A 20,277-nucleotide genomic window follows, 5' to 3' on the forward strand; every position below is an offset into this window, starting at 1 on the left:
AGGATCAAGTCCTGGGTCAGGCTCCCTGCATGGAGCCTGCTTCTCCCTCTGCCTATGTCTCTGCCTCTCTCTCTGTGTGTCTTCATGAATAAATAAATAATATTTTTAAAAAAAGAAATACAGTTTGATTAAAGACCTAAGACCAGTCAACTTTGTATTAAGAATGGGGTATAGCTATGAAAGGTGTTGGTGGACATCTTGTCCAAGTGTGGGCTAAAAACAGCTATGTTTGATTGTGGGGATGGGGTGCAGTAATGGTCCAGAGAAGGAAGCCAGTATCTGATAAATATAGAGGAGGGACCCCTTTAATCACCTGCCTTGTTGGGGATGGTGCAGAAATCCTGAACAGCCAGGATTGATGGTAGAGGGTAAAGACACCACAAAACCAATGAGTGAGGACAGCTGAAGAGAAGCTCCATATGCATTGTAACTTCTTGTGAAATCCACATTCTGGATCATGGCAGAGGACTTGTTACCTCTTAGACTCGGTGCTGGCTCCAGAGGTGGTCCAGTTGGGTCATGGAGAGGAAATGACCAATGGGGGTGAGCTAGCAGGCCAATGGACTGTTATTCTTAGGGAGTCAGGGGACATGGGGAGTCAAAAGTAGAAGATAGTTCTGAATTTCAGGGCTCCATGCTCAGAGGACAGTGGGTACCTTTACAGAGGTGTGGAGGTCTGGAGAATGGACAAATGCGGGCCAAGGAGGAGAGAGGAGATGCCAGTTGCGTTGTGAACACACACATTTGCAGTGGCCACAGGAAGGCATGACAGGGGTACATAGCAGGCACGTGAAGGAGGATCGGGACTAGGTTTGGACTGGAGACCTCCTCATGGAAGTGGGGGCTGAGGCAGGTGAGTAAATCAAAGGAGAGATCATTGAGGAAAAAGGGTCAGAGCAGAGGAGTTCAGAGTATAAAGGCTAAGAATGCATTTGGGAGCCAGGCAGGTCTGGGCGTGACTGTGGTTCTGCCATTGGCTCAGTGTCCTGGAGTCAAGTCCTTAAGCACCCAGAGCCTCTGTTTCCATGACTGCACAATCAAATAATGCAGGAGAATCACTTAGTATAGTGCATGGTGCATGGAAATACAACAGTGTTAGCTGTCATTATTAGGGGGCCAAGGAAGGAATATGGAGACGGATCTGGAAAGCTTAGTGTCAATTACATGGACACATTGACTTTTGTGACTTAAAAAAAGAAAAGAAAAAAAGCTATAACCTTCAAAGTTTCACAAGAATGAGATTTTACCTCCAGCTTTGTCCTGGAAAGTGGTATAAACTTGACGAGACCTCTCTCAAACTCTGTTTCCCTTTTAGTAATAATGGAAGTGTTTGGTTGTTATTTTGACATTGTAATTGGCAGAGGAGGGAATAATCCAGAATTTCTAACCAACACATTTCTATTGGGTACCTGGAGACTGACAATCTCTAAGCTGTACAGTGGGAAGCACTTTGGAGCTTCAGATGATCCCACCACCTCTTCGGTCCCCACTGATCTGCAAGGGTGGCCAGGGAGAGGCGGTTCCCACCAGATGGCTCAGCGGTTAGTGCCAGCAAGAGTGTCTGGATGTCATACCAATGGTTGGGCACAGCCAGTAATTTAAGAATGCTGTGTATCCTCATTCCAATTTAAATACATTATTAAAATTAAGAAGGGGGAAAAAGCCCTCATCTCTTCATAGCAGACTTATACGCATTGGGTATTAGTTTTATGATTTGCTCAGATGTTGGGTTCAAATCTCCCAAATGTTTTGGCTCTTGTCCCAAGGTCTACTTCAGGGCAACAGTGCCCTGTTCTATCAAATTTGAGCCGAAGTTTCCACTGGGGAATGGACTGAACAGCTTCTGGGACTCTTTCAATCCATGTTATGGACAGTTTTCAGAGCTGGAGGCTGGGGGAAAAAAAACCCTAAAAGCACAGGAAGAATGAAATCAGATTTTAATTGAATTGCTGCAATGTACTAGTAAGGCTAGTTAAGCATATAATTAATTGTTGTAACTATAGCAACAGGATTAGCTGGAACTATTAGGGCAGCACCAGGGGTTCAATGAGAGACTCTTAAAAAAGACAAGTGGTAGAGATTGCAGAAAATAATTCATTCTCCTCCAGTGGTTCTCCAGAGGGCCTCACACTCTTTAGCAACCCAAAATAAATCTATTTAATAATATTTTCTTAGATTCATGCAGCTTTTCTTATCCCAAAGGGCCCTGAGGTGCTCCATAAGCCATGAACATAAATATAGATTTGGAATAATGTATTGGGCCAGATTTTCTGAGCACTTAAACAACTCTCTGGTGGTTTGTTCTGCACCTTTGGAAGCCCCATTACCTTCAGGATACATGGAAACAGTAATTTACTAAGTGGCATCCCCATAGGCCTGGGGCCTGAAACAGCAGAGTGTAAACTCAGGTAGGGGAAGGGGGGATGCTGCAGAGATAGTACTTTTATTTATTCATGCCCTACCTCATTCCAAAAAGGCTTCAAGGAGGCTTACAAAATACACAAAGTACATCAGGGTAAAATAAACACATAAAGAATCCAAGGCAGGAGCAAATAATAGAAACAACTGGATCTTTAGAAATGTTTGCACAGGAAATGTATACAGCCATCTTCTATGGAAGTGGGCAGTTTGCTACTATTTCTCCTACTGGCCAAAACCAAGAAGAAAACAAAATCCAGGGCTAGAAATAGATGCTTGGTGCTGAGGCTTCACAGAGATCTTCCCCTTATCATTTAGACTCTACTCTTTATTTTTTTAATTTTTTAAAAAAGATTTTATTGATTTATTTGACAAAGAGAGAGGGAGCACAAGCAGGGGAAGGGGCAAAGGGAGAGGGAGAAGCGGGATCCCCGCTGAGCAGGGAGTCCGATGTGGGGCTTGATCCCAGGACCCTGAGACCATGACCCAAGCCAAAGGCAGACACTTAACGGACTGAGCCACCCAGATGATCCATAGACTCTGCTCTTGAGTAGAGAATCTCCAGCCCCTCTGTGCTAGAAGGAAGTAAAAGGGGGGCCCTGTAAAGATGCACTTCTATCAAAGGAACCACTTATTCCCCCACTTAGCTGACAACTCTTGACTGACCATCTATCTTTGTTCCAGGCATCTGCCCTTATAGGGAAGAATAATTCAGCTTTTGATGCTTTCTGGAATTCTGGCTTGATCTTTAGTTAAAATTTAGGCTTCGAAGTAGAGGTGGCAGGTTAATGGTCAACAGGACAGATCTAACCCACAGACATGTTTTGTCTTGCTCATTGAGGAGCTAAGCTTTTCAAATCTGGACTTTGAGCTTTTCCTGAGAAATTGGAAGACCTGCACCATGGGGCCACCATTGCACTGCTGCTGACCTGCTTGCAGGGGACAGTATTCTTCACTGCCAACCGGTCCCTTCCATGCACAATGACATATGGCTTCCATCATAAGCTTATGTCATAGAAGCATCTCTATTGTATGTTCCCTGCCTAGTTTCTATAGGCCATTATTAAGTGTTAAATCCTCCATCTAGAGTCTTGTCCCTTGAATGCTCATACTGTTTCTCATTGTGGAATCTGGAATAAGAATGAGAGAGTACAGGGGTTTAGTCTTGGCTGTTTCCTGCTGCTGCTCTTCAAGGGTCTTCCTATGGGACATTTCCATCAGAGCTCTTGCTTTACCTGTGCCTTTCAGGTAGATTGGATAACCCCCCAAGTCTACTGTGTTTATCTAAACCTCACCACCCTTCAGACTTAGATCAAAACTCCTCCCTCAAGCTTTCTCCATGTCTGCTTGTTCATTGATTCTCTCATGTGGACTTTCCATGGGGGTGGGAATTGTTTCTAAAGCATCCAGCTTCTGAGTGTACTCTCTTTAAACATTATATGTTCTCATTCATTTGGGGAATATAAATAATAGTGAAAGGGAAAATAAGGGAAGGGAGAAGAAATGGGTGGGAAATATCAGAAAGGGAGACAGAACGTAAAGACTGCTAACTCTGGGAAACGAACTAAGGGTGGTAGAAGGGGAGGAGGGCGGGGGGTGGGAGTGAATGGGTGACGGGCACTGGGTGTTATTCTGTATGTTAGTAAATTGAACACCAATAAAAAAAAAAAAAAAAAAAAAAAAAAAGATCTGTCTGTGAATATGTCTTGCTGCTTCTCCTCCCTTGCCCTCCATAGTCACCTGCTCCCACTTAACAAGAGAAGGGCCACCCTTCACCCATCTCAAATCCTACAACGCTGTGTTGGACTCAGGATGTATATGGAGGTGCTCGGAGGCGCTGAATGAACTTTGAGCACTGACGCTCAGAAAGCAGATGTCTAGGAAACACATCCTTGCTCTCAGCCATATCCAATATCTCACTGGGGAGAGAGCTAGTAGATCATGATGAAAACAGCTTTTGAGGATGGATTATGAGGAAATCTTTGGCATCTATCTCTGATGGCATTTTTAAAAATAAGCTACACTGCTATTATGGTATTCCTTTTGTTCCTGTCCATTTATGTAAATGATATTTACTCAGTCTATACATTTATCAAAGTAAAAAATAGAAATATGACTGATGTCAAATCCTATCTTATTCTAGGAATATGTAATGATCACCCACAAATACATGAACAGAGTAAAAAAACCTCATGTAGCTCATTAAATATACATCTCCAATAAAATTTTATAAGGAATATTTTTCTGTCAATTATGTTCTCTCAATAACTGTAATGATAAGGCAATCCAAAAGAAATAAAATGCTGTCAGGTTAGGGAATACAGATATGAGTTAAGGAGGAAAAGGAATATAGAACTTCTGTCTGTTAAAGAGGAACTTGTTTGTATTTTCGTTGTTTTTTTTTTTTAACTTGTTTGTATTTTGAAGATGAATATTAGAAATATCCAGTCACCATGGTACCTAGATTCCATTGGATGTACTAAAAATGAAGATACAGGGTTTTTTTTTTTGTAAAGTCGATGTTTACAACATAATGAAATATGTATTCTTTGTAACTCTTTAGGCTTATAATGACACATTTTAGAAGTCAAATCATAAATATGCAGTTTTTCAGAGTCCTTTGTAGAGAGTTTCCGAACAAAAAGATATAAAGACAAGGGACGCCTGGGTGGCTCAGCAGTTGAGTGTCTGCCTTTGGCTCAGGGCGTGATCCCGGAGTCCCGGGATCAAGTCCCACACTGGGCTGCCTGCATGGAGCCTGCTTCTTCCTCTGCCTGTGTCTCTGCCTCTCTCTCTGCGTCTGTCATGAATAAATAAATAAGTAAGTAAATAAATAAATAAATATTTAAAGATGATTGTTTTAGTAATTATTGTTTCTTCTGGTAATTGGATTTTTCATCATAGTGTTATGCACCTTGTGTCTTTGATTTATTATTTTATGACTTTATCTCCGGCCTCCATAGTTATTAAGAGCCAGAATTCTGGGAATCACCAGTTAACTATTGTTTATCAAGCATCTGTTCTATATTTAAAACAGTAGAATGTACAAAAATATAGCACATAATCGTTCCCACTGAAGAACAACATTTCACTTGAAAGTAAAGACAAGAGCAGTGTCAGTAAAAACTATATTTAAAAGATAGGTCAATATCTCATGTTTGGAGGTCATTTCTCCAATACTTGAACTAGTCAGAGCATAACCAAAAACATAAACAAACAAAAAACCTTAGTAAATGAAAAAGAAAATAATATTCGGACCAGATGAGGCTGAAAATATTGTATAGATGAAAACCCATAGGAGTAAACCAACAACAAAAATAAAGTTTTTGCTCAGAGCTTATTTGCTCATACTTTTAAAATAATATCAATAAGTTGATCCTTGTGGTCAGAATCCAGACAATATCAGAAATGGAAAATTGTAAAGGTGACAAGAAATTAACACCTTCTCTCTGTAAGGAGTGTGAAGTGTCTTTACGGTGGGGAGGAGATGAAGAGAGAAAGGAATTGAAAGGCAAAGCATTTTGGGCTGCATGATGTAAGGCTATCTGCCTCATTAGCATCCCTTAGAGCAGAGCAAAATAATTAGAATTAGCATTCATCAAAATATATTCACAAGATTTGTTTACTCTGCTGACTAAGGCATAAAAGTATGAGATGATTCTAGAAAGACTTCCCTCACAATGTTTCATAAGTTGAAATTAAAATTGAGATTAAAGACACAAATTCCAACTAGAAAATTCTAGTAAAGGAACTTCTCATTCTCACATGATCAGAAGGCTCATTTCTCCTGTAATTACAAGGTAAACAATGTGGTTTGGGGAAACGGTTCTCAGGACCTACATGGCTCAGGTCAACCAGAACATTCAGCTCTCAGGTGAGCTGACATGAATTGCTTCCATACTGTCTTGCAAGGGACTGGAAGGTGTGCTGTGAGAGCACCTCACGGTTACACACAATGGCTAAATAAAGAAAGCAGGCTTGCTCTTGGCTGAAGTTGTAGGCTGCATGGACTGTGTCCTCATGGAGTCGCCCACATGCAAGTTTCCAAACTCAGAGCACGTTGGCAGGAAGACTGTGGCTTAATTTTTGTGAGAGATAATGAGTTCACTGTTCTTAAGCAATCGCCCACGGGCAGACAGGTCATTTAGTGCAAGTTTGTCAAGGCAGAAGGGATTTTCCAGAGAGGCTAGCCAGTAGGGAGATAAGCATCTCTGCAATTAAAAGGAAAGTGACCTGCACTATGAAAATGCAAGTACAAATAAAATTAGTAAAAATCATACGTAATGATAAACACTTGGATGTTTCAATGTGTGGCCTTTACCAGTAGGTTTTTTCTTCTTCTTCATCTGTATGTAGTTATCTATGTAGTTATTTTGTGAGTGCATGTGGGGGTGGGGGTATTTATTTAGCAATGCACTGTGGACATTCTTTCTTGCCATTAAATATTCTTCTGTATCATGGTTTTGAATGGCTGTATAGCATCCCAGTGTAATTATGTATCAGGGCCTGTTTGACCAATCCCCTTTTATTAAACACTTGTTTTTTTGTGTGTTTTTCTTTTAGAGAGAAAGAGAGAGAGCATCCAGATGAGCAGGGGGAGGGGCAGAGGGAGAGAGAGAATATTTATTTATTTTTAAAGATTTTATTTATGGGGCTCCTGGGTGGCTCAGTGGTTGAGTGTCTGTCTTTGGCTCAGATCATGATCCCAAGGTTCTGGGATCAAGTCCTACATCGGGCTCCCTGCAGGGAGTTTGCTTCTCCCTCTGCCTATGTCTCTGCCTCTCTTTCTGTGTCTTTCTCTCTCTGTCTCTCTTTTTTTTAAAAGATTTTTTTTTTTTTTGAGAGAGAGATAGAGCAGGGGGAGGGGCAGAAGGAAAGAGAGAATCCTAAGCATACTCCCCACTTAGCACAGAGCCTGAACACAGGCTGGCTCCCACAACCCCAAGATGATGACCTGAGTCGAAATCAAGGGTCCACTGTTTCATGAACTGAGACACCCAGGCCCTTTGGTTGTTTTCTTTTTAATTGTTTTAATTTTATTGCTGTGACAAACAGCTCCGTGATAAAGGATCTGTGCTAATGAATAAAAGAGAGTTTTATTCTTGCTGCTGCTCATGTGTTTCCAGACGTTTGCAGTGGGTGAGCTGCCTAGAATCATTTGTGGGTTGGGGTTTTTTATTCCATTGACGCCCAAAGGATGGCCAGTCCCATCTCTTCTCTTCTGTTAGGGTCAGAGGTAAAGAGAACTTGAGGGAATTGAGAAATGAGGCTGGGGAAACCCCCCAGTTCTTTCTTTAAAAAAAAAATTTTAAAAAAAGATTTTATTTATTCATGAAAGACACAGAAAGAGAGAGAGAGAGAGTGAGAGAGAGAGGCAGAGACACAGGCAGAGGGAGAAGCAGGCTCCGCGCAGGGAGCCTGACGTGGGACTAGATCCCGGGACTCCAGGATCAGGCCCTGAGCTGAAGGCGGTGCTTAACCGCTGGGCCACCTAGGCTGCCCCCACCTCACCCCTACCCCCACCGCCAGTTCTTTGTAAGGAACTGATTTGTGTAAGTTCCAAAGTCATGTCATCCAGGAGGTCAAGACCTTTAACAGAGTGGTTTGGTAATCCTAGAGGTAAACGCTGAAATAAGAAAGAAATTATGAAACTGGAAACGAGAGATGAAGAAACTGGATGCTAGACTTGGGGGAGGAGTGTCTATTACCCCTTGCCTCTCTGCTGCATTAGAATACCCAAGAGGTTTCCCATATAAATGCCAAAGGATGACTTCACGTTCTTGAGCTGGAACATTCCAGGAGAAATGGTGAGTGTTGGCGGAGGAGGCTGGAGTAGAAAAAGAGGAGGAAACTTTGCTATGTTTGTGATATTGGTCACAGGCAGGCTACTTTGATTTCTCATCACTGTAGACAGTCCTCCAGGTGTTAAGTACACACTGTCCTCAGAAGCAGGGCAGAAGAGGGCTCTGTAATTTGCTAGTCCTGAATTTTCAGTGGTATCATCAAATCTTTGCAGCAGATACTCACACATTTTGCTACTGAGCCTGGGAAGAGATGGTTGGTTTCCAACCCCATTTACATGCTGCTGCAAGAACATGCCCAGCTCTCTGGAAGGGGAACTGTAGCCCATCTGTGAGTGAAGGGTCACAATTTTCTGGGAAAATCTGTGCCCCACATTAGACCATGCAGTAACATGCTGGTAAATGTTTAACACTGGCCTCCAAGCAAAAAATACTGATTTGAAGCATTTGGTCACTTCCTGGTGTAAAGAATCACCCCATGGCCAATTTCAAGCAACCAACGAGATGTCATGGCTATGGAGTTGGGAAGATTTGCACACAATTGGACTTCAGTAGTTGGTGTGAGTTCTCTCTAGTTCCCACTGATATGGAGTGGGTGAGGAGAAAGATGTCAACATTCCTTGGCTTGGATGCCAGTGACTGACGAAGTTTTCTTGCTGCCATTTCAGCACCTGCCAGCCACTCCTGACCATTCTTGCTACAAACCCTTGCCAGGGGTGCCCACTGTTGTCTCATTTCTCAAGCTCAACATGGCCAGAGAACCCTCACTTCAGTTCCACATTGCTCCCAGCCCACAAGGGATTTTCCTAGCCACTGGGAACCTGGCCAACACAGAACATGATGTCTAACACCCTCTGGCTACTCCTCATCCCCTCTCATTGTCTCACAGGGAAACTAACTTTATTTCCCTTAAAACTTGCATCTCATTTCTGCAACACTATCTGCAGCTGAACCCAACTGCTTCTATTCCTAAGTTATTTTAAGGTTATCCACCCCTAGCTTCTGCTCTTTAGATTTGTTTATCCTGTCTCCATGATAGATTATGCACCTGATTATCTTCCAGGGGCCAGAAGTCTTTTGGATCTCTCCTCTATCTCTTCCAGGATAAAATTAAAACTCCACTTTCCCTGTACTCTCATAGCATCATGGAGCTGCCTTGATCCTTAAAGGTGGAACATGGGATTTTGATTATTTGCTCATAATCCAGTTTTAAGTCCCAAGCTGTGAGTTCCTCGAAGGCAGAGCTCAATCACCCCATCTTTAGCTCTTAATTAGTGTCTGGCATGTGATCAGCCTTCCACACCTATTTGTCAAAGGATTAAGTGAATCAGTGACTGAAGCAAATTCTAGTGTCATACACCAGGATATTTATAAGAACAGTTTTGGCCACAGGTTACTGAAGATATTCAAAATGGCTTAAATAGGGATACCTGGGTGGCTCAGTCAGTGAAGCATCTGCCTTCGGCTCAGGTTGTGATCCAGGGGTCCTGGGATCATGCGCCACACGGTGCTCCCTGCTCATTGGGGAGCCAGCTTCTCCCTCTGCTTATGCACTCTCTCTCTCCATCAAATAAATAAATAAAATCATTAAAAACCCTATCAAAATGGTTTCAATAATAATGGAACCTATTATTGACAGAACACAAAACAAAACAGATCAGAAGTGGAGCTGTTCTAGGGGTGGGTTCCTTCAGCATCTCAGCAATATTCTCAAGGGGCCAGCTTTGTTCTATCTACCTTCTCTGTCATCCTCCACCTGTTGATTTTTGTGAAAAGGTATCAAGAGAGCTATGTATGGAAGCACAAAGTTTGCAGCAAGTCCAGGTACCACATCCATATATATCCATGTCCAAAGGTTGGAAAAGAGATTCTCTTTCTTGTATTTCAAAGGAAATTTCTCTAGAAACCTTTCCCTCTTCCCCTTCAGCAGATTTCCCTTCCTGAGGTGAGGGAATGGAAATATAATGGTTGACTTGGGCTAATTATGAAGCTCTCCTGAAGTTCATGGCTCTCCAGCAGACAGTACCAGGGTTCTAGATGTTAATAGGGATGGCCATCTGATACATAACCAACAGTCGTCACACAATCAACAGAGGTAGGTAGTGAATTACTGTCCACATGAGCAAACTGTGTACATCCCACTCTACGAGAATGGTGGAACAGTAGAAAATCCCTTGATGGGGCAACCTGGGTGGCTCAGCAGTTTAGCACTGCCTTCAGCCCAGGGCATGATCCTGGAGACCTGGGATCAAGTCCCACATTGGGCTCCCTGCATGGAGCCTACTTCTCCCTCTGCCTGTGTCTCTGTATCTCTCTCTCTCTCTCTCTGTTTCTCTGTCTCTCATGAATAAATAAATAAAATCTTAAAAAAAAATCTCGATGTAAGTCATGACACTAAGTAATCATAAGAGAAAAGAAAAATAACTATCTTAACAGATTCAGAAAAAGTATATGATAAAATTTAACACTTACTAATAATTTTTAAAAGGATTTAGTAAATTTAATAAAAAGAATGTGCAAGGGACACCTGGGTAGCTCAGTGGTTGAGCATCTGCCTTAGGCTCAGGGCGTGATCCTGGGGTTCTGGGATCGAGGCCTGCATTGGCCTCCCCACATGGAGTCTGTTTCTCCCTCTGCCTATGTCTCTGCCTCTCTCTCTGCATCTCTCATGAATAAATAAGTAAAATCTTAAAAAAAAAGAGTGTGCAAAAACCTAGAGGAAGTATGTTTAATGATGAAACCTATAGATACCAGAAAAATGTGCCCAGAATCATTGTTTCTATGCAAAATTGTTCTATAGATCATAGCTGAGTAGAAATAAATAAATAAATACATTGTATTTGAGTTTGAAAGAAAAAACCTCAAAGACATTATTACATATAATAATATTATTATTATCAAAACATCAGGTTATATGAAAATTGGCAAGCTGGTTCTAAAATATAGAAGAGAAAAAAGCCAACACATAATAGCTCTTTTTGAAAGCAATTTTGAAGAGAACTAGGGCAGAAAGGTCATGTTTGACCAGAAATGAAGATTTATGTTGAAACTACAGTAATTTGGCCAGTGTGATGTTGGCACAGGGCCAGATACACAGACCCAGTGAAACAATGCAATTACCCCAGAAACAGTGAGCACTCATGCAGAAACGTGATGTACAAGAGGGTTGAACTGCAGATCACTTAGAAGAATGGTCTACTTTACAAGTGGTTTTGATAATTCATTAAGGAAAAATTTAAATTTATCTTTATCTCACACCATTTACAAAAATGAACCTGAAGGAAAATAAAGACGTAAGATATGAAAATAAAAAATGTTATTCTTTTATGAAAGCATGTATGAAAATATCTTTCTTTGTGATCTGGGACAGGTCTAGAATTTGTTTTTTGCAAAGATATAAAGAGAGGGGCACCTGGGTGGCTCAGTCAGTTAACCGTCTGCCTTTAGCTCAGTTCATGATCCCAGGGTCCTGGGATTGAGCCCAGAGTCGGGCTTCCTACTCAGCATGAAGCCTGCTTCTTCCTCTCCCTCTGTCCTGCCCCCTTGCTCATTCTCTCTCTCTCTCTCTCTCAAAATAAATAAGATCTTTAAAAAAAGAGAACAGATAGATGATTGATACTTTCAACTTTTAATTGAAATTTTTAAAAAGTCTATATTTCAAATACAGTGGGGAGGGAGAAAACCATAGGGATAAGACATAAAGACATTTGCAATACGTATACACAGGTTATATAAAGAACATTTAAAATTGATGATAAGGAGACAAGTAATTCCAGGACACTTGAGTGGCTTCATCAGTTAAACATCACACTCACAGTTTGGGATCATGTCATGATCTCGGTCGTGTGATTGAGCCGACCCTGTTGGGCTTCGTGCTCAGTGGGGAGTCTGCTTAAGATTCTCTTTCCCTCTCCTGCTGCCCCTCCTGCTTGTGCTCTCTCTTTAAAATAAATAAATAAACTTTTAAGAAAATAAGAAGACAAATAATTCCATTAAGGAAATAGATGAATGATATAAACAGGGCATTTATAGAAGAAAATACCCAACTAGCCCACAAAGACATAAAAAACACTCAGTCCTATTGATGTAATCAGGAAATGCAAAATTAAAAGACAGGGAGATACGTGTGTTGCATTCTTCAGGTTGGCAAAAATTGAAAACTTTGAAAACACTGTGTTGGTGAGGATATGGAGAAACGGGGTTTTACTTTTCAGGTAGAAAGGAAAAAATGACTACTTTGGATAGCCATTCAGTCAAGGTTAGTAAGGATGAAGATGAGCATACTCTGAGACCCAGCAATTCCATTTCTAGGGACATATGCTACAGAAAATCTCACATATGTGCCCAAGGAGACACATAGAATGTGCAAGAATGCATTTGGTCAGAGAATGACAGAAGAATGCTCTGCAAGAATGTACCTATCAACTTCGTTTGTAATAGTTAAAAAAAAAAAAAAAGAAACAACTTAAATATTAACAAGAGGATTGTGAATTAAACTGAAGTATATTTGTGTAGTGGAATACTGTATACAACAGTGTCAATAAATGAACGGGAATACTCTGCATAAACATGGATAAATCTTGTAAGCTGTTGATGGAAAAGAGTTTCAGGAGACTAGAGTGTGAACAAGGTCATTGATATACTTTTTTATGTAATGTTAAATAGTGCAACTATGATACTCAGTACTGCTAGGTAGACACACAAACACGTTAAAAGTGTAAGGACATGAGTACATGTGGTAGACGTGATGGACATGCCCAAGAGGCACGGGATGGGGAAAACAGACTGCTTCAAGCGTGTTTGTGCAGTTCAACTTCTAGAACTAGGACACGGATACCCTTGCATTTATTATATTATTTTCCCCATAGTTTTGTATATCAGAAATGTTTCACAGTAGATTTTTCCAGAATCAGAAGAGACAGCTCTCTCGTGACCTTAAGGAGCACTGGCCAGTTGATGGCCACCCTTTCTGTCATGTGTACCATCTAGCAGTTTACAGAATGTGTCTTCCCATTAGACATGTAATGGTACATTAGTACCATTCTAATGTTCTGTACTGTATGGAGTATCTCCCATAGATCCAAAGGAAGGTTGATCTCATCGTTCAAAAATTAATTTGAGCCATGTGCTTTAGAGCACATTTAAAAAAGAAATTATAAGTTAATCAAATGCTTCTGGAAATATCTGAAATGCCCTTTGGAGGAGGACTCTCTGTGTAACAAGTCACTACATTCTGCCCCTATATGTTAGGAAGTGCAGGCCAAAGCCTGCTCACAGATCATTCCCAATTGTTACTCAGTAAGTGTGGTTCCTCTCTTTCTTAAGTTTTCAGAAATAAATATCATTTCATGGTATTTGACTGTGAAACATGAGTTTGCTTGTTTTAATCTTACCTGATCTTTGCAATCCACAGCTCAAATTAGTGGTCTTGGGAGATTAGAGGCTTTTAGCTGCGGAGAACCAAGGGCTGCCCTTGGGAGGCTAGACCCCAACAAATCCCCTAACCTCTCAATGCTGTTTGTGGTTGATTGTGAAAGGGTGGCTTTGGGATTGGCCCGGGGCTGTGGGCAGTGAGCACTAGATCCATCCCTTCTATGAAGAGCTGCTCAGCCAGCCCTTGGGGGAAGGCAGCCCCCAGATATATGGACTTAAATGTTGACTTCCATTTATTATTGGTGAGATCTGGGCTGAGTCATTTAATCTCCCCAAGCCTCTGATTCCTTATCTGAAAAATAATGTGCTTGAAGTCTAAATAGTATCTGATATATCCAGTGCACAGGAGACATTGCTCACTGGGATCAACAGCCAGATGAAGCCTCTATGAGGCCTGTTGAAACCAAATCTCCTCTGGGAATGCAAAAAATGATCTTTTTTAATTTGGAGGGGCAAAGGGAGAAAATCTCAAGCAGATTCATCACTGAGCATGGAGACCCACTCAGAGATTGATCTGATGACCCTGAGATCATGACCAGAGCTGCAATCAGGTCACTTGACTGAGCCATGTGCTACATGACTGAGCCACCCAGGCACCCCACGTGGTGTAGTCTTATATGTTGAATTTTATGACAGCATTCGCATCATATACATCTTTACAGTAGCCTTCCAATGCGGAATGTATGTGAAGCAGGCTACTGTTCTGGGTGCTCTTTTCTCTAATCAATACTGCTTTTTGTGGGTGGATTGCCACACCAGAGATACGGGAGTTTTGCATCAGTACACGGAGGATCGATGCTATTGGGTTGTGGAAGGAAGGAGAGGAATGCAGGCAAGAATGTACTTGTTCCTGCCAATTCCCCAAGACTTGAGAAGAATAAAACTGGTCAACTTCTCATGAAAAAGTGAATGTGGTGAAGTATAGATTGCACCACATGCATGAGGATGTAATAGCTTGGACCAGCCAGTAGGATTATCTGTCCTTGGCTCTTGTAGGGGAATCAGTGAGGTCTCTAAGGTCCATTGCTGTGTCCTCACATGCCTACCTATATTTCTCAAACAGCCTCAGTCCTCTGCATTGTGTTTCCCTGTACCATGACTTATTAGTAAGGTTATTGTTTGCTTCACATCATCAACAGACTCACAGCCTCCTGATGGATGATATAATCACTGTGAACTACTCATTTTCAGCACAAAATTCTCCTGCTCCCTTTTATCTCCTGGATTCGACGAAAGATGACTCACTCAGAAAGAAATTTCACTTTGTACATCATTAAGCTGTGCTTCTGGGCTTTCCCCAACAGGAGAGAACAATGAGTTCTTAGCTTCTCAACACTGGCATTTAATCTGCATCATTCCCAAGAAAAGGAGGGTGGGCTCTGAAATGGGTGGCCTTATGTCATAATACCTGTAGGTCCAGCTTCTCCACCACGAGTCTATGTAGTGCCTGGTAGTCAGAGGAAGGGAACTTGATTTCAATAACCAATCCATCAAACTTTTATTCTAATTATTTTTCTCTGGTGGTAAATTCTGAGATCTAGAAACCCACCGTGTATGTATTTTCTTCTTTGTGGAAGGTAAGAGCTTACTTACATTTATGTAAAAAAATGAATGATGTCTTTATTCCCCACTTATATTTATATTTCAAAGTTTATCTTCTGATATACAGAATTATATTTGGGGAATGAAGGGCAAGATTCTTCATTATATTGTAGCAAAGGAATCTAAGATGATGGAACTTTTTCTGTAGTCCTTCCTGATGGAGGATCACCAATCTTTTCCAAGGGAGGGTCTACTTTTTAGAGATGTCAATGGAGTAGGGAGCTAGCTCAATAGGGAACGAGAAAATAGGAAGGAGAAGGGATGTATTAGTGATGTCTGGGTACTGGGCAGACCCAACTGCTGCAGCCTGCTGACCTATGGAAGGGTCCAAACCCAAAATTTTAAGCTCTCTGTACAACTGTGGCCCAGATGCTTAAGAATGAGGATCAAAATTTGGTATATGATAAATCCTCTTCTCCAAAGACTGTGTGATTTTCATTTAGTCTCTAATAGATTTGCTGAAAGAAAATCCCTTTAAAATCTTAACTGAAACAATGTTTATTGTAATGGCAATTCTCCCTAGGTCAGCCAAGTTTGGGGTCTGATTGGAGGCTTCAGCAAGCTCCCAGGGACTCCCCAACCCACTCCTCTCTGCTTCATCTCGGCTACCTCTGTCTGACCCCAGATGTTGAGTGTACCCTGTACAGAGAACTCAGCTCTGGAGGTGAGGACACGTGCCAATCCAGAGCCCTTAACCCTAGTAATCTCTGCTCTGGGTGGGTTTCTGAGTTTCTGTAGAGCTAGAAAGCTACCACTCAGAATTACTCTGGAGACATCATCAGTCTCCCATTCATTATATGTTATGAAGCAATGAAGAGCATTAGGGTCAGCTCTTGGCCAAACCTGAGGTCTCAGAAAAAGTCAATGCATGGCCTCTATCATCAAAAGCTTGGGTTTGATATCACATGCATGGGAGAGAAAGAGTCAGTGGAACAGAGCAACCTAACTATTTTATCTTTTTATTTTTTTTTATCTTTTGATGAGGACTCTGTAGCATGTATGATATTGGGTATGTTGAATGGCAGGTGGCAGCCTCTGAGTGTGCGTGTGTGTGTGTTTTAAATGTTGATCTGATTTCCTGTGCTTTTGATTTATGAATAATTTCCTGCTAAACATTTATGATGGGGGAAAAAAGTTCCTCCAAAAGTTAAATACAGAATTGCCATGTGACTCAGAACCTCTTCTCTTTGGTAACACCCAGAAAAATTGAAATCAAGGTCTCAAAGAGATATTTGTATCCCCATGTTCATAGTATCATTATTCATAATAGCCAATTGTAGAAACAACCCCAATGCCTCTCAGTGGATGAATGGATAAACAAAATGTGGCATATACGTATAATGGAGTATTATTTGGCCATTACATGAAATGAAGTACTGATATGTATGATTGGATGAAATTGAAAGCATGCTAAGTGAAGGATATAAGACATAAAAGGTCATATATAGCATGATTCCATTTATACGAATTATCCAGAATAGGCAATCTCTAAAGATAGAAAGTATATTAATGGCTGCCAGGGGCTAGATAGAGGAGGAAATGGGGAATGGCTGCTTAATGGGTATACATAGAGTTTCCTTCGGAGGTGATGAAAACGTTCTGGAACTAAATAGAGGTGATTGTTGCACAACACTATGAGTATCCTAAATGCTACTGGATTATACATATACATATTTTAAAGATTTTATTTATTTATTTGAGAGAGAGAGAGAGAGAGAGCACAAGCAGGGAGGAAGGGCAGAGGGAGAGGGAGAAGCAGACTACTCACTGAGCAGGGAGCGTGACATGGGGCTCGATCCCAGGACCCTGTGATCATGACCTGAGCCAAAGGCAGATGCTTAACTGACTGAGCCACCCAGGTACCCTGAATTTTATATTTTAAAATAGTTAATTTTATACTATGTGAATTTGACCTCAATAAAAAACTATCTACGGGGGTTTTCAAGAGTCCAAGAATAGTCCAAGAGCAAAACGTTAAGAACAGGTCAGTCGAATACATTTCTTAACTACTATAAATACACATGTTATAATCATATATGGATATAGACATAGAAGTCCCAGGATGGGGACTTTTAACATATATTGGCCAGGTAGGGTGGTAAATTTTACGTGTCAAACTTGACATGGACCATAGCATGTCCACATACTTGGCTAAACATTACTCTGGGTATTCCTTTGAGAGTGTTTTGGATGAGACTAAAATTTAAATCAGTATTTGAGTAAGGCATATTTCCTTCCTAATGTGGGTGGGCTTCATCCAATTAGTTGAAAGTCTGAATATAACAAAAGGGCTGATTGTCCCCAGAGTTAGAGAAAATTCCTTCTGGCTGGTTAGTGACCTTGGCTTGCCTTTGGATTCAAACTACTCCAGCTACTCTCCTGCATCTCCATCTTGCTGCCTCACTACACATCTTGGGACTTTTAAACCTCTATAATTGCATAAACCAGTTCCTTATAATAAATCTCTTTATATCTGTATCTATTATCTCTCTGTCATCTATCTATCTATCTATCTATCTATCATCTATCTATTATCATCCATCTATCTATTATCATCTATTTATCATCTATCTATCTATCATCTGTCATCATCTATCTATCATCTGTCTATTTGTCCTATTGGTTCTCTTTCTCCGGAAAACCTTAATACACCAGTTTACCAGGTTTCTGATATAATTATTTCTTTTCATATTTTCTTTCTGAGCTCCTTTCTGTTTCCCTTTTTGTCCTTTTTACATAATGCCCTGTCACCTACATGAGTTAACAGTGAATAGCCTCATACTTAATGGCAAACAAAATCACCTATCCAACCTGAAACAAAATTTTTATCAGAAAAATAAAGGTAATAATTCTGTTGTTTTTGTGACTGCAAGTTAATTTTACCAAGTGTGAACATTTACCAAAGTATGTGTTTCATTGTCTTTTTTTCTTCATAAGAAGAAAGGTTTTATGTAGTTCTGCCTTTTCCAACTTGCCAGTTTTATAATGAGGTGTCCAGGTTCACCTATGATAATACTGCCCATTGGTGTGTTATGAAACAGTTTATGACTCTCATTAACTTTGATGGTTATAATTAAATGAAGCTATGAAATACATCCAGGGCCAGCCCTCTGGAGGGTTCCTGATTTCAATTTCCATAGACACTCAGAAGATGATGAATGTAGCTAAGCCAGGGTCCAGGATATTGTAACTTAAATATCTATCATCTGAAAATAAGTCTCTTTCCCTAAAAAAATAAATAAATAAACAAAAGGCCAGAAGCCAATAAAAGTCAATATGAGGAGACCACTGGGGATTAGCACAGCGACTACTGTGGCCAAAGCTTCAGAGAAAAGGTGGTGCTTCATCTAAGTGTGGGCCTAATGTAGTAGGGAAGGAAGATTAAGAGGCATCTATTCAGCTCCAACAATGAGCCTTCATTGCTTCTTACAAAAATCCTGTAAAGAATATAGCATTACTCCATTGAAGAGATGAGTAAAGTGATGCTTTTGTCCTTGTAAACTCTGTGGCATAAAGCAGATGTCTCATCTATGAGGACTGAAGCTATATGTTTGCCAGAGTCCTAGATATTTGTGCATGATGCAGAGAATAAGCCTACTGGTGGCTGTCTCTTAGACAGTGAGCAAGAGTTGCAGGAGTGTCTCATTGAATTTATCCTTCCCAAAGTTTTGTATCAGCATTCTATCATCTTATGTCCGATTCTAAGAAAGACAGTTCTATTAAAAGAAGTGAGAAACAAAACCAGAAAGAGCTAAGTCACTGAGCCCTCCAGAAGACTTTTGGTGAGTAAGGAAACATTCTCAGAAAGGGCAACCACATGGCATCTAGGGGTGGGGCTGGGGGAGGGAGAAGTGGGTGCATTATGTTGGCTTCATAGAAGCACCACTAGGCATTCCCTAGGGATGCTCAAGCAGGAGTGGAAAGTGGCAAATGTCTCTATTAGCCAAAGAAGTTTCTCTGGAGCACAAGGGAGGTGCTTTCCAGAGATGCTGAGGATTCTGGGCAGAGAGGTCAGGGAAAGGGCAAGTTCAGGGCCTACCTTAGTGGGTGGTGTCTGTGTCAGATACCTGGTGCTACTACCATCATGACCCTGACTTTACCTGGAACAGCCTGAAAAACACACAATAGGAACATTATACCTAATAATAATAGATATAATGTTCTTTGTGTGATGTTCTCACCTCCATGGAAAAGAAGCACATTTGGATTCTAATAGGTATATCCATTAAGAACAAATAGATCGATCATGTAGAACACAATCCAGAAAGGAATGAGTGAGTATTTGCAACTTTAGTATATGGTAAAAGTGGCCTTTCAAATGAGAGTGTACTGAAAGATTACATGATGAGTAGTGTTGAAATAATTTGTTATCCAAACCAAGTTAATCAAATTAATTTGGGAAAAAGTAGTTAGTTCACTGTTTCACACAGAAAACAAAATCAAATGTCTAAACAATTGAAATATCATGGAAACATTAGAAGAAAAGTAGAATAGATTTCTAACCTTGAGAAGCAGGAGATTATATAAGAAACAAAATGCAAAAGAAAAACAGAAACAGATGGCTACACATAATCTTGTTGGAGGTACACATCAAACCCTCAAAATTGTCCCATTAAAGCCTTATCCTTTGTTTGAGGCGAGCAAAGATGTCACCTTTCCCTACTCTTATGGACATGGGAGCCAACAGCTTTCATCCAAAACCTTCTTTCACCATCTACTCTCAAAATCGTTTTATGCCCAAGATGTGGTTCATGAACAACAACCATAATGTCCTCCAGAATAATCTTGTATCTCATTTTGGAATAGAGTATCTACTATCTTGGGGCCTCAGCTGAAGCTAAGATTTAATAGCTTCACATTTTAATATCATCGTGTGTGTGTGCACGTGCATGGGCATGCACATATGTGTATGTCTGATGACACGCTTCTAACTGATAGTAGCAGTAACTCCCGGAGAGGGGAAATGAATATAATGGTGAGTGGTCAAGAGGGACTTCAATTTTGTCTGTGTGGTTTCAATTTT

This window comes from Canis lupus, chromosome 3 (assembly GCF_003254725.2).
Source record: "Canis lupus dingo isolate Sandy chromosome 3, ASM325472v2, whole genome shotgun sequence".
In the NCBI taxonomy this organism is placed as follows: Eukaryota; Metazoa; Chordata; class Mammalia; order Carnivora; family Canidae; genus Canis; species Canis lupus.